The sequence below is a fragment of the Giraffa tippelskirchi genome, chromosome 6 (assembly GCF_054371585.1).
Source record: "Giraffa tippelskirchi isolate mGirTip1 chromosome 6, T2T-mGirTip1v1.2.pri, whole genome shotgun sequence".
Taxonomy (NCBI): Eukaryota; Metazoa; Chordata; class Mammalia; order Artiodactyla; family Giraffidae; genus Giraffa; species Giraffa tippelskirchi.
Genome location: NC_137280.1, coordinates 69220863 through 69235905, shown reverse-complemented (window position 1 = coordinate 69235905; position 15043 = coordinate 69220863). Strand labels below are relative to the sequence as shown.

The following is a 15043-nucleotide window of genomic DNA, read 5'->3' as shown; positions in this document are numbered from 1 at the left end:
CCAAAACTGGATTCCCAGGTGGGGCTAGTGGTAAAGAATCTGCCTGCCAATGCAGGAGAAGTAAGAGGCAAGGGTTTGCTCCCTAGGTTGGGAAGATCTCCTGCAGGAGGGCAAGGCAACCCATTTCAGTATTCTTGCCTGGAGAATCCCATGGACAGAGGAGCTTGGTGGGCTACAGTCTATAGGGTGGCAAAGAGTCGGACATGACTGAAGTGACTCAGCACATATGCTGAAACAAGAGCCTGGGTCCTCCCTCAGCTGTGAACGTCAGCACCCCATTGTCCTTCTCCACTTTGCCCACTGGGTCTGGCACAAAACCAAACAGAGGATAAAGCCAGCCTTAAACACGCCTGAAGCTTTCTTTTCTATTCACTTTCCTTAAGAGCTGGAGCTATTTAAGAAGAAAGAAGAAACCAAAGCACTCTGGATTGAAGAAAGGACACACGATTGATGTGAACCCACCCTCCCAGTTCATCCAACTGCTGCTCTCGCCTCTGACATCAAGGCAGCATCTGGCCAAGTGGTCATCAGACCCACCTTCCTCTTTCTGAGCACACAGTCAAACTGTATTTCCCCGACTCTGTGATCCCAATCTTATGACTGGTTCTGAACTATGAACTATGGTACTCTTTCATGTGCTAGCTGACTGTAGAAGAAGTTCTGGTAGGGAATTCTGAGCCTGCAGAGAGACTCTGAGGTTCTCCGGACATCTGGGGCCTTGACCGAATGGCACCTGGATTACTGAGTCATCTGGACTTAGGAAGTTCAGCAGTCCAATCCCATTGAACTTTATGTTGGAGGAAACAAATTTTAATTGTGTTAAGCCACTGAAATTATGGGGTTGTTTGTTATAACAACTGACATTAGTCACGCTGATCAACACAGCTACCCAACCTAATGGTTGTGTTTATAAAATGCGATTTTCCCAATAACAAAGGAATTCATTCACATCAGGAAAAGAGGTCATGGCCTTGCTTGGTGGTCCAGCCACTAAGACTGTGAGCTCTCAGTGCAGGGGGCCTGGGTTTGATCTCTGGTCAGGGAAACAAAGCCCATATGCTGCAACTAAGAATGTGCGTGCTTCAACCAAGAGGTCAAATGCTGTAACTAAGACCCAGCACAGCCAAATGAATAAATACTAAAAAAAAAAAAAAAGACAGCATCTGATGAAGTTCACTCTTGTTCCTTTATGTACTTGTTCTGCATTGGTACCGCTGCAGAAGCTGCCTTGCTCAGCCTGTATTTATGTTGCCTGATTTGCTAATTTAGTCTGGCCTTCCTAGGCCTGGCTGTCACCAGGCAGATGAGCCTCTGGTGGAAGCCTCCTGGAACACACGGAGCTTATCCTGCTCCCTTCACTTCCAATGCCCTGCCTGCCTTACACCAAACCCATGCAGTCCCTCGCGTCCCGACACTCTTCTTCATGTGTGCTGGATGGAGGCTCCTAGGTGTTTGCTTTCCCACCTTCTCCACAGCGCCTGGTGTAACAAGACAGCAGACCTGTCCCAGGAACCAAATCGATCCCTCTGGCTAACAGGCTGTTTGCTAAACTCCCTAAAAGCTCTGATGGTTTACTGGCTTAATTTGTCATCAGTTTTTTTAAACTCAGAAAATTAACTGAAGAATTTCTTTACAGGGCAACAATGGAGAAACAGACATAGAGAATAGACTTATGGACGTGAGGAGAGGGGAGGAGAGGGTGAGATGTATGGAGAGAGTCACATGGAAACTTACATTACCATATGTAAAATAGATAGCCAACAGGAATTTGCTGTATGGCTCAGGAAACTCAAACAGGGGCTCTGTATCAACCTAGAGGGTTGGGATGGGGTGGGAGATGGGAGGGAGGTTCAAAAGGGACGGGATATATGTATACCTATGGCTGATTCATGTTGAGGTTTGACAGAAAACAACAAAATTCTGTAAAGCAATTATCCTTCAATTAAAAAAAATTAAAAAGAAAATAAAGTGCTACCTTTTAACTTGTTCTTTTTCTAAAGTGAAAGAGAGAAAGAAAATCAACTCTCTTTCAAAACTTGAAAAATAACTATTTGATTTAGAAATTGGAAGAAAGCCTATCTCCCCGCTGAGAATCTGTTTTGTCATTTTATACCCTGGAAGATTTCCACTCCAATAACCACTTATTTAAACTCACAATGAGTGCGGCATTTAAAAAAATAAAATTTGATCTGGGAACCAGGAGGCCTGGCCTTGCCCTTCCATGTCAGCACACACTCAGCAAGTCACAGCACTTTTCAGAGGCTTGGTTTCCTCATACACCATGGGAAGGCCAGAAAAACATCCTTCTGGATATGGAGCAGGCATTCTGCTCAGAGGTGACCACTTCCTCTCATTTCATTGCTACAAAATCCCCATGAACTGGGTACTATCATTTCACTATTTTTGGAGAAGAAGAAGCTGGGGCTTAGTGCAGTTGAAGTCATTTTCATGAAGTCACACCTGTTGTAAATTGTAAAACTAGGCTTTGAAACCAGGCGTGCTGACCCTAAGTCCTTGTTCCTGAGCACCACCCAACAGGCAGATCTGAGATTTTTCCTCCATGGCCATTCCACACTGCAGAGGAGAGTAATTGTCCTCCCACGAGTTCCTTTATCCTCTGAGCTCTCTGCACATGTGCTCAGTCGCTCAGTAATGTCCAACTCTTTGCCTCCCCATGGACTGTAGCCTGCCAGGCTTTTCTATCTATGGAATTTTCCAGGCAAGAATACTGGAGTGGGTTGCCATTTCCTCCTCCAGGGGATCTACCTGACCCAGGGATCGAAATCACGTCTCCTACATCTCCTGTATTGGCAGGCAGATTCTTTACCACTGAGCAAGCTGGAAAGCCCAGGCTGTTTGTTTACCATGTTTTTTTAAAAAAAATCACCCTAATTAAAACATAGCCTCTTTGATACCCTATTTGTCAGTGTATCCCCAGCTACCATCACAGGATCTGTAACATGGCAGGGACTTCATGAGGGTGACAAGCGTTGGAAGGAAAAGAACTATTTGTGTGTCAAGCCCCTTCCACATGTCAAACTCTGTGCTAACACCTTCAGGCATTTGGTTCCATTTCATCCTTTCTGAAGTCCTCTGAGGTCAATCCTGACAACCTCTAAAGCTGCCCTTGAGGAAACCTCAGAGCAGATCCGCTCAAGGGGACACAGCTCAGGTCCTCTGATGTCTGACTCCAAAGGCTCATTTGGTAAAGCATTGAAAATGAAGGTGTAAAAGAGTAAACTTCTAAAAACCACAGACAGGAACCATATAGCAACCAGGGGAGAGGATAGGCTTCCTCATTAAAACACACATGACTTCAGCAAACAAGGAAAGTCAACATGCCACGCTGGCATGATCAAAAGCAGCATCTTTGAAACTGCTCGTATTGCCGAGACTTCTGCCCAACACCTGTCGATCTAAACCCTGGGAACTGAAGCTATGGAAAGAGAGCTGTTTAATGTGCAGAGAGGCTCAGCTTTGCGGGGAGCAAAGGGCCTTTATCTCCCCAAATATATTCAGGGAGTAAGCAGAAAGTGGCATTTAACAAGATTTGAAGATACAGAAGACCTGGGCTACAAAGGAACTGTGTGGAATTGTTATTCAGAACAAACCACCCCAAGGTTTACTGGCATAAAATCACAGTCATTTATCTAGCTCACTTGTCTGTGGGTCCACTGGGCAGTCCTACGGGTCTTGGCTTGATTCAGATCTGCATGGACGGTAGGTCAGCTGGGATCTGGCTAGTCTAGGATGAGCCTTGGCTGGGAACCCTGTGTTCACGTGGTCTCAAGCTCCAGCAGGCTTTGTTGTTTTTGTTGTTGTTTAGTCACTAAGTCGTGTCCGACTGCAGCCCACAAGGCTCCTCTGTCCTTGGGATTTCCCAGGCAAGAATACTGGAGTGGGTTGCCATTTCCTTCTCCAGGGGATCTTACTGACCCAGGAATCGAACCAGCACCTCCTGCATCGGTAGACGGATTCTTTACCACTGAACCACCAGGGAAGTCCTCTAGCAGGCTAGTGCAGGCTCGGGATCCACTGCACAGGAAAGGTGAGGCCCAGCTCGGAATGACATACTGCTCCGTTTGCCACATTCCATTGTCCAAAACATGTCCAAAACCTCAATTCAAGATGTGCAATAGCAGACAGCACTTCTGATGGAAGGAACTGCCAGTCACATGGCAAGGAGTGTGATACAGAGAGAACAACTGTGGCCATTTTTGTTGAGATGGACCTCGAGGAGCCTCAGACACACAAATGTCCTCAGATCTCATGGACCCTGAAAGAAGGTCAGAGATTTTTATCTGTCGTCACACAACAAGGCATAGTCAGAGCCCAAAATACAACAGGAGCTTTACAGAGAATACAAATATAGTGAACTACTACTTAGCACCATGGCAGGTCTTTATAAACTGGATCTCATTTAATCTTCCCAATAATCTGGTGAGCAGCTTCTGGAATAATCCCCAGGTGTTTAGATCCTTGGGGTTTTCACCTGCCCAGCCAGACTCCTCTGCTTTCTTCAGTAACAGCACAGCACCCCAACATTCCCTTGAGAAAATGTGGTTCTTCCATGTTCTATTTATGAGATTTGATAGGCTTGATCCCTTCCCTGGCTCCAGAATCAGCTCATGATATGATCTATTGAAGAAGCCTCTCTCTCTAGTCTGGGGTTTCATGTGGACCCAAGGCAGATGAATCATGTCCACCATGGGAATTCTATGGAAGAGGGTATTCCTCTCACTGCGGTTAAGGATGCTGCAGCCTAGAGCTGCCAGTGCCCTTTGCATCACTCAGGAGGGGCTATCTGGCAATGATCCAGCATGGACAAAGTGGAGAGAGAGCAGCACAGACGGAATCCCAGGGAAAGTCATAAAGAATCCAAGGATACAGGTGTGCCAGGAACCAGGTACACCCTGTAAAATTTCTGGTCTTCTGAGGAAGTTAATTCTATTTTTCACTTAAGGCAGATTGAGTTAGCTTTCTGTCAATTGCAGCCAAAATCATGGCTAATAAACCAATTTAAGATATGCCTTTATACCTGAACCTGTGGGGCTTGGCTCTGTTAGTCAGTTCAGTTCAGTCACTCAGTCATGGTCCGACTATGTGCAACCCCGTGGACTGCAGCACGCCAGACTTCCCTGTCCATCACCAACTCCTGGAGCCTGCTCAAATTCATGTCCATTGAGAACGTGATGCCATCCAACCATCTCGTCCTCTCTCATCCCCTTCTCTTCCTGCCTACAATCTTTCCCAGCATCAGGGTCTTTCCCAATGAGTCAGTTCTTCTCATCAGGTGGCCAAAGTGTTGGAGTTTCAGCTTTAGCATCAGTCCTTCCAATGAATATTCAGGACTGATTTCCTTTAGTATTTCCTTGTTTGATTTCCTTGCTGTCCAAGGGATTCTCAAGAGTCTTCTCCAACACCACAGTTCACAGTTCACCATGGTTCACAGTGCACTTGGCTCTGTAAGGAAAGCAAAATATGTGTCCATACGTTCCCCCTGCTTAAAGAGCTTTCTATTTTATTGGAGAAGGAAGAAAAATATGCATGAATCAATGAGATAAGATAAGAGAGTTTGCAATAAAAGGCTAAGCAGTATCTATTTAACAAATGAAGTGAAAATGTAAAGTGTTAGCTGCTTAGTCATGTCTGACTCTTTTTGACCCCATGGACTGTAGCTTGCCAGGTTCTTCTTTCCACAGAATTCTCTAGGCAAGAATACTGAGGTGGTTAGCCATTCCCTCCTCCAGGGGATCTTCCTGACTCAGGGGTCTAACCTGGGTCTCCTGCATTGCAGGCGGATTCTTTACCGTCTGAGCCACCAAGAAACCCCATTCATTTAACAAATATTGAAGGTCAAAACTGAGTCAAGCGCAGGTGCCCTGGTTACAACCCTTTATGGTACCCTGTGCTCTAGAACACTCAACAGTCTGGTAATTTCCGGTTCTGCATAAGTCATACTAGACTGTAAGCCCCAGGAGGACAGGCAATATTTTTGCCATGTTCTTTAGTATTTTACACAGTTCTGAGAGGTGGGACAGGTGTCATATTGCTCCCTATTTCTTCAGTATCTTTATAAAATTCATGTTCAAAACTCTCAGTTCCTTGGAAATCTGCTTCATGATTAATCATCCTCTAGTGTTACCTTGTATTGTCTTACACCTTCCTCTTCCCCACCTCAAGGACTGTGGTTCATTATTGAAATTCCTTCCTTGAGAGCAGTCTTAACGTCTTCCTCCCCATCCATCATTCTTACCTGGCCATCAATTTCCCTCTTCACCTATGCCCTGGCCTAATCCCAGCAATTCAGTATTGATGTAGGTAACTACATCATCTCTGCTTAAATAGAGACTCTACCTGGAGACTTTAACCGACTAACCACTCTTCACTCTCTCATAGCTCCTTTTTAAATTTAAAATATTTTCCTGGGACTTTTCTGGAAGTCCACTGGTTAAGACTTCGCCTTCCAATGCAGGGGATGCAAATTCAATACCTGGTCAGGAAACTAAGATCCCACATGCTTTGAGTCCAGTAAGGTAAAACCTGAAACAAGCAATATTGTAACAAATTCTATAAAAACTTTAAAAATGGGCAACATCAAAAAAAACTTTAAAAAATAATTTAAAAATAAAATATTTTCCAGAATATGTGAATGCTGCTGCTGCTAAGTCGCTTCAGTCGTGTCCGATTCTGTGCGACCCCATAGACGGCAGCCCACCAGGCTCCGCCGTCCCTGGGATTCTCCAGGCAAGAATACTGGAGTGGGTTGCCATTTCCTTCTCCAGTGCATGAAAGGGTAAAGTGAAAGTGAAGTTGCTCAGTCGTGTCCGACTCTTAGCGACCCCATGGACTGTAGCCTACTAGGCTCCTCCGTCCATGGGATTTTCCAGGCAGGAGTACTGGAGTGGGGTGCCATTGCCTTCTCCGAGAATATGTGAATATGTACATTCAAATGATACAAAAGTCTCTACAGAGGAAAAAAGAAAAGTTTTCTTTCTCTTTCTCCAGCCAACTCAGTTTCCCCTGGAGGTCACCATTGTTCCTACTTTCCCAATGTGCTCCATGCAGTTAAGAACACATGTTCCTTTGTTTGATTTTTTTCCCTTAATTACACGGTAGCACACTAAATGTACTCCCTTACAAGCTGCTTTTTTCACTTGACAAAATATCTTCGATGCCATTTCACCTACTAGCTATCTAGGTATCTGTCAATCATTTATCTATAAACCGTCTCCCTCTTTTTAATGGCTACAAAATGCTCCACTGTAAGGACACACACCATTCTATCTAATCATCACTCTATTGGTGGACATATAGGTTGTTTCCACTCATTTGCTAGCTCAATGATGCCATGAATATCCTTGCTTTCCATAAGCACTAACATGCCTGTGGGATAAATTGTGCGTGCATGCTCAGTCATGTCTGACTCTTTGCGACCCCATGGACTGTAGCCTGCCAATTTCCTCTGTCCATGGGATTTCCCAGGCAGGAATAGTGGAGTGAGCTTCCATTGCTTCCTCTATGGGATGTTCCCGACCCAGGGATCAAACCAGCAATCAAAGGGAAGTGCATTTTACATTTTCATAGCTACTGTTCCTTGCCCTCTATAGAAGTCGTTCCAGGTCACACTTCCACCAGCCTCATCTCAGTTTAATCCTCTGCAGAGCAATCACCACTTTTTAGCAGTGTTTGTTGGTGATGGCTGTCTCCCCCCAGGGCAAAAAGTGCTTCATTGCTGCTGGACTCCCAAGTGCCTAGATTACTGTCTGGCAAGCTCCCAATAAATAGGTTTGGAATAAACGAATAAACAACTGAAAGTGGGCAGAAAGAAAAGAGGCTTGTCATCCAACTGACATGAGATTCTTATCCTGGGTCTGTGCCAACTATGTGGCCTGGGCCAAAGTACTTAACCACTCTGAGCCTCCTTTCTCCATCCAGTAGACAGAGAAAATAACAATCCTCAGTTTTTAGATTTGCTTTCAGGACCAAAAAGAATAATGGATGTGCCCTGTGTTTTGTAACTGTAGAGCACCCTGCCCCTGCCCACCCTCCCCAGTGCCCCAGGGATACTAAGATCCTGGCTGATGACAAACCATAACCAGCTAAAAGGTAAATCCTAAATCAACACATTTAAACTTAGTGATGCCACATGTTGAAACCCATAAACTTCTGATTAAATTTGTATTTGGAAACCACAAGGATAATTTGGCAGGACTTCCACTGGCTAGTCCTTATTGAAGAGAAGGTTGACTTACCAGTCCCCCCAGTACTCTTGCCTGGAAAATCCCATGGATGGAGGAGCCTGGTAGGCTACAGTCCATGGGGTCATAGAGTCGGACATGACTTAGTGATTTTACTTTCTCTTTCACTTTTCTTTCATTCCCTACAGAGAACCAGATGTCTGGTTTAAGCCCCAGGCTTAAAGTCTATCAGAATCTACCTGCAATGCAGGAGACCCTGGTTCAATTCTTGGGGCAGGAAGATCCCCTGGAGAAGGGATAGGCTACCCACTCCAGTATTCTTGGGCTTCCCTGGTGGCTCAGATGGTAAAGAATCTGCCTGCAAATCGGGAGACCTGGGTTCGATCCCTGGGTTGGGAAGATCCCCTGGACGAAGACATTGCAAACCACTCTAGTATTCCTGGTGAATCCCCATGGTGGAGTTGGACATGACTGAGTAACTTTTTTTTTTTAAGTCTATCAAGGAAATCAGGAGACAAACCATCTAACTACTGCAGCAATGACCAGCACTAATATTCTAGCAAATCAAAAAAAAAAAAAAAAACTCCACTTAAAGAGATTGCTGATGGCCAGAGTGAAGTGGAGCAAATGTGAGATTTAGCAAAGATTGGGGGAGAACACTTTTTTCCAGGGACACATGGGGTTCTTTCCCCAACGTCAAAAACAGCCTCAGAGGGTGGGCAAATAAAGAATTTAGAAGCTCCGACAAAAACTCGCCAGAACCAATTATAATTAGGACTAGCTTGGCTTAGCATGAAATGTCTGATGGAAACATCATGCTGAGAAATTGAGTGCCTTATTGGGGAGAGGGGCTGGCCGCTTTCCAGAAATCACTGGATGGAAGGCCGCCCTCTGTCTCTGTTTTAGATGGTGATTGACCACTGAATAGCTGCCCAAATTGAGACGCCCTGCCCAGACCTCAGCCTGACAGAACAATCAGGTTCCACTGCCCTGGAGACAGCCAGGGCAGGAGCTGGTAATTGACAGGGAGCTCATTATGGAAGCGAGAGCCAGGAGCAAAGCGGGGAATCTGAACTGACAGAGCCCGAGGGCACAGGAGCTGGAATCGGGGAACAGAGAGCCCGAATGGTCTGTGTCACGATGCACAGAGGGCTCTGGCTTTGAAATTCAGCCCTGCCAGGCTCTCCATGCAACTTGGACGTGTGACCGGCCTCTGTGAGCCTGTATTACCTGGCGCAAAACAGAGAGGAGAAGAAATGTCTTTAGAGGAGTGAGAAATGAGGATGCTGTGAAGTTGACGATCGTTCTAATAACAACCAGCACCTATGCCACTTTTTCCAGGTGCCAAAGACCATCTAGGAATGTTAAAAATACATCTTCACAAGGCCTCTGCTGCTATTCTCCCCATGTTCCAGACCAAGGGACGGAGGAATAGAGATTTTAAGGTATTGTCCCAGGTTACATAGATAGAAGCTGACAAATCCTGAATCTGAACCTGAGCTCTGGAGTTCACACTTGGAAACCCTGGAAAGGCCACATGGCTCTGAAGAATAAAAAGGAAAAGGGTTCCTGCAGTGTCTGCAGGAAGATTGTGGTCAATGAAAGTGAGTTCCTTCTTTTTCCCACCCCCTCCTCCATCCTGCCTGCCACTCTGCCTGCGAAGATCCTAGACTGACTTTGAATCTAATATTCGGATGTAACAGAATTGTGGACATGCGGGGGAAGGAGACAGTGGGACGAACTGAGAGAGTAGTGTTGAGAATATATACACTACCATGTGTAAGACAGCTAGTGAGAAGCTGCTGTAATAGCACAGGGAGTCCAGCTCAGTGTTCTGTGATGACCTAAAGGGGTGGGATGGAGGTGTGGGAGAGAGGCTCAAAAGGGAGGCCATATATGTGTACTTACAGCTGATTCACTTCGTTATATAGCAGAAACTAACACAACATTGTAAAGCAATTATACTCTAATTAAAATACAAATTTTAAAAAATGCAGGTGTGTGCCAACACAGTAGCTGGACAGGAACAAAATTTTCTACGTCCCCATATACTGGTGGAAGCTCAAAAATCCTATCACAGATCAGGTTCCCCAAGGACTGAGCCCCACTGCACAATATGTGCAATAACCCCCTGCATCCCCCACTGAACTTGAAGAGCAAGAACGAGCAGGATAGATGGAGATCGGGGAATAGATGAATCTGAGTAGAAGCTGTCCCCCAGGAGAGGGACCAGCAGGACAGAGCTTTCAGGCTGCACATTCCAGGCCTGGGAGAGTGATGGCCGATCAGGCGGAGCCAAAATGCAGGGACTGGGGGAGACTGAGACAAAGAAGACGGGAAGTGTAGGTTCAGCCAAATGGTTGAGGACCTTGAACATGGTGCCCAAGGGTTGACAGTTTACTTTCTACAAGGCTTCCTGCAGTTCCCTGCTCTGTTCGCCATCCCGTCTCACTCAAGGGTCTCTTCACTTCAGTGGAACTGTCCTTGGAGCATCTGCCCCTCCATCTGTCATGTGGGGAACCCAGACTTGTACTAGGCAGATGGAGCGCGTTACCTATTGTCCTGGTTTCTTATGGTGGCTGTAACACATTACCACAACCACAGTGGCTTAAGCCAACTGAAAAGGAGCATCTTACAGTTCTGGAGATCATACATCCAAAAGGGTGTCCAACCCTTTGTGGTACCCTGTATAACCTTCCTCACCCTTCCACAGCACCTCTCAGAGGCCCTGGGAAGACAAAGCCCCTAGCCCTCCCAGTGCTCACTGGCTTGATACCCGTTAAAGAGAGAAACCACAGGCCCCAAGTGACATCACCTGTGCTAAAGCCCAGGCTACCAAACCTAGATTTAATATCTAACCTCATTGTAGTTTTGACCTGAACCTGAAATGCAATCTTAATCTGCCAGTCTGGAATTTTCTAGTCAGCACCAATGAAGTTGGAGAAGGAAATGGCAACCCACTCCAGTATTCTTGCCTGGGAAATCCCATGGACAGAGGAGCCTGGTGGGCTACAGTCCATGGGGTTGCAAGAGTCGGACACGAGTGACTTAGCAACTAAATCACCACCAATGAAGTAGTCTGCCACATGGACCTTTCCATCCCCTAGAGAAAGAAAAGGTAGTCTGCAAGACTAAATATTCATAATAATAATAACATGGAGTTCCTTCCTCCTCCCCCAAAGGTTCTGACCTTAAACACATTTCATTTCTCTTATCATGCTAATAGTTCCCTTGCCTCACCCTTCTTCCTATAAAAACCTTCCATTTTGCACAATCTCTTAGAGCGCCCTTCTAGTTGTTAGATCAGATGCTGCCTCATTTCTAAACCATCTAATAAAACTAATTATATCTGAAAGGCTGAGCCCGGAGCTGAGCTCACAGCAGGTGTCCCAGCAGAAACCTTCTCTTCTCAGGGATGGTTTTCGTCCTTCCCAGGAGAATGTCTTCCTTTGCAGTGGCCACCTGTGCCCCAGAACAGGGAGCATCTCTGGGGCAGGGAGCAGACCTTATTTACTGTGGCCCTAATGCCCAAAAGGGGGCTTCCCTGGTGGCTCAGCAGTAAAGAATCCACCTGCCAATGCAGGAGACTTGGGTTCAATCCCTGGGTTGGGAAGATCCCCTGGAGAAGGAAATGGCAACTCACTCCAGTATTCTTGCCTGGAGAGTCCCATGGACGAAGAGTCTGGCAGGCTACAATCCACGGGGTCACAAAGAGTCAGATACAACTTAGCGACTAAACAACAACTAGTGCCCAAAAGAGTATCTATTACACATGGGTATTCATCTCACTGGTCAATTTAGGACTGAGGGACTTTACTCTGGGCTCTCAGATTCCCAGGGAGCTAAAGTAAGGCAACCACTGAACTGAGAGGCCTGTAAGAGAAAGGGCTGTGGCTAGCCCCTCTCTGTATCTCCAGGACCTTGCCTAGGGCTCTGCACATTGAATAAATACTTGGGGAAGGAAGGAAGGCTGCTTATAAGGTCACCCAAGGCTGCTCTCTCAATGCTCCCCATGGAGCCCTCCATGATGAGCCAAAAGTTTTGATGAAGATATTTCTCTCTGCTCCAATCCACCTGGGCAGCTGAGGCCTAGCTCACTTTCTGGGATCATTCATTAGAGGGAACACGGGTGCCTGCCAATTGCAAAGGCTGCTGGGAAGCCTGAAGCTGTGAAAATGCATCACCCACAAGTGCAGGAGTCAGACTCAGCAATGCAAACAAATCTCCTTCTGGGAGCTCTCCTCTTCCAAACATCAAATAACGCTCTTGATCCTCAAACCATCAGTGCCCAAAGAGGCTCAAGACATGTCTGCTCCAAGGGACCATTCACTGACAATCTGAAGGCAGTGGGAAGAAAAGGAAATTAAAGTTTGGTGAAAACTACCATCCAAGTCATGCATGACAAAGTCTTCCTGCAAAGCACAGACCCTCCTGGGCCCTCTAAGCTGTTTTTAAAAATAGTATCAGGCTTATTTTTTTCTTTAAAGGTATGTTCATTAATATCTTCATAATAAGTAATTAAAAACTTTAAACAGATCTCTCTTTTAAACAGATACACACAGTGAGTGGGTGAAACTCCAGTGCTGAGGCATTTGGATGGGTGAAAGGGCATGGGCAGGAGCCCAAATGTCAAAGGTTGGTCCTGACTTGTGAAGAGAAAATCACCAAGTTGAGGACACATCTGGGTCAGCTGATGATGACTTGAGCAGCCCAGGGAGGTAGAAAGGAGTCTCCATTTTTTCCCACATGGTCTATCCTCTGTGGGACAAAGAATATTACCTGCCATATCAGTAAACAAAGATATTGTGAATATAAGGCCCTCAGCCACTGCAGCTGCCCCTAAGGTTGTACCCCATGGGGCATTCAAGATGTAAGCAGGATACTGGCCTTAGATAGTCAGGATCAACAGCAAAGGAATGATGTCAGTGAGCCTAGACTAGTGTAACTTCTCATACACAGAAAAACACACTAAAACCATTAACTTCAGATGTCTGGTTTTGTAATTAGCAGTCATCTTTTGATTCTGACTACATTTTTTTTTTCAAGAAAACTCCTATAGATCCTGTTTCCTCCCTTAATGCTTTAAAACAGTCCCTTGGGGCCATCTGAGAAGTTGCCATCCCAGGCTATAGTCCTCAGTAAGCCTGCTGAGTAAAACATAATTCTCAGCTTTGAGGTTGTGCCAATATTTTTTCATTCCATATTTATCACCCCACCCCCGCCTACCTCCAACATCCTCTGCTTCCATGGGGCCCCTTTGCATCCTGGAACTTGCCTTTTGAACTGATAACATCACAGTTAGTTGTATGTCTAACCAAGTGCCAGACACTCTATATCCATGCTTGCCAAACACACAACTGTTCCTGGAAAATAGATCCAGTGAACAAACGAGATAACCACACACAGAGAGGTAAAGTGGGGGGAAGTTTCCAAGTCAGAATTGGGAGGCAAGTCTATGTGACATCAATCAAGCTTCAGACTGCCCATTAAAGGGTTCAGGGGGCTGCAGATATGCATGGCAGTGGTGCAGGGAGAGGTCTGGAGACCTGTGTGCTGGAGGGCAAGCTCCTTATTTTTCCACCTCTGGGCTCTGCTCTGCCAACTAGGGCTTCCACCAGCTGCTGAGTGATGATGTTGAGGCTCCTCTAGGGGTCTATCATTCTAAAGAGGCCCAGGACTCATGGGGCAGTTGGAGGAGGATATATTTGAAGAGTTATCTCCAATACACTCCCTGGTAGCTCAGCTGTTAAAGAATCCACCTGCAATGCAGGAGACCCCTGGTTCAATTCCTGGGTTGGGAAGATCTGCTGGAGAAGGGATAGGCTATGCACTCCAGCATTCTTGGGCTTTCCTGGTGGCTCATCTGGTAAAGAATCCACCTGTAATGTGGGAAACCTCAGTTTGATCCTTGGGTTGGGAAGATCCCCTGGAGAAGGGAACGGCTACCCACTCTAGTATTCTAGCCTGGAGAATTTCAAGGGGTCACAAAGAGTTGGACATGACTGAGTGACTTTCACTTCACTCACTCCAATACATACCTGGGTTCTCCACTTTCTGTGACTGCACTTGCTTGGCCCTGTGTATGTGTGTGTGTGTTTGTGTGTGTGTTTGTATTTCCCCATCACACTCTGGACCCCTCCAGTCTCTGTTCAGACATGGCTTCTGCTGGCCTGGACCTCCTCTTTCTCTCAACCATGAGTCACCCTCTCTGCACAATGACAGTTGCTGGTACTCATGCTAATGTTTGCTGCATCATATTGTACTGAGATTTTCTTGACTGCATGTCCATCCCCCTTACCAGCAAAGAGCTTGCTTATTCATAAGTGGGGAATGGCTTATTCATTTTTCTACCCCCAGGGCCTAGGACTCACTGCCACCTGGTACATAGTTATGACTCCAGACACCAAATTATCTCAGTTTGATCTAACCTGAAGTGGAAAGGGATACGGGAAAAATTCCTGGATCCTGAGCTAATGGAAACCTCAAATTCCATAAGTTTCTTCATAGGTATCATCTGCTTCTGTATAGGAGTAGTAGAGACAGGAAAAGAGAGAGAAGGAGAAACAGAAGGAGAGGGAAAATGTGGAGAGAGAGAAAGTACAGAGGTGAGGGGGGCGAGAGAAAGAGGAGGCAGAAGAGGGAAATGGAGAGAAGCAGTAACGGAGGGAAAGACGAGGGACCATCTCGCTCTTTCAATGAGCGAAAAATCCCTGCTCTACTCTGATTGGCCCAATCATTGAGGTCCAGCTATGCATCAGCGAATTTATTGACTTAGGCCTGGGGTACTGAACCAATCAGGATCAGCCTTGCAAGGATGAGAACTAAGTAATCTCACACTGTGA

The 15043-nt window shown here is 46.0% G+C and overlaps 1 long non-coding RNA gene across 2 annotated transcripts; it reads right to left on the bottom strand.

Moving 5' to 3' along the window:
* Window positions 1-3575: 3575 nt before the first annotated feature.
* On the bottom strand, window positions 3576-14918 carry LOC145511604 (uncharacterized). Of its 2 annotated transcripts, XR_014057986.1 has the most exons (3): window positions 14630-14902; window positions 6494-6543; window positions 3576-5463 (listed from the first exon to the last, which is right to left on the bottom strand). It is a non-coding gene; the product is annotated as an uncharacterized LOC145511604 (long non-coding RNA). The 2 variants fall into 2 exon arrangements; XR_014057988.1 differs by lacking the exon at window positions 6494-6543 and having other exon boundaries at window positions 14240-14918.
* Window positions 14919-15043: the final 125 nt, after the last annotated feature.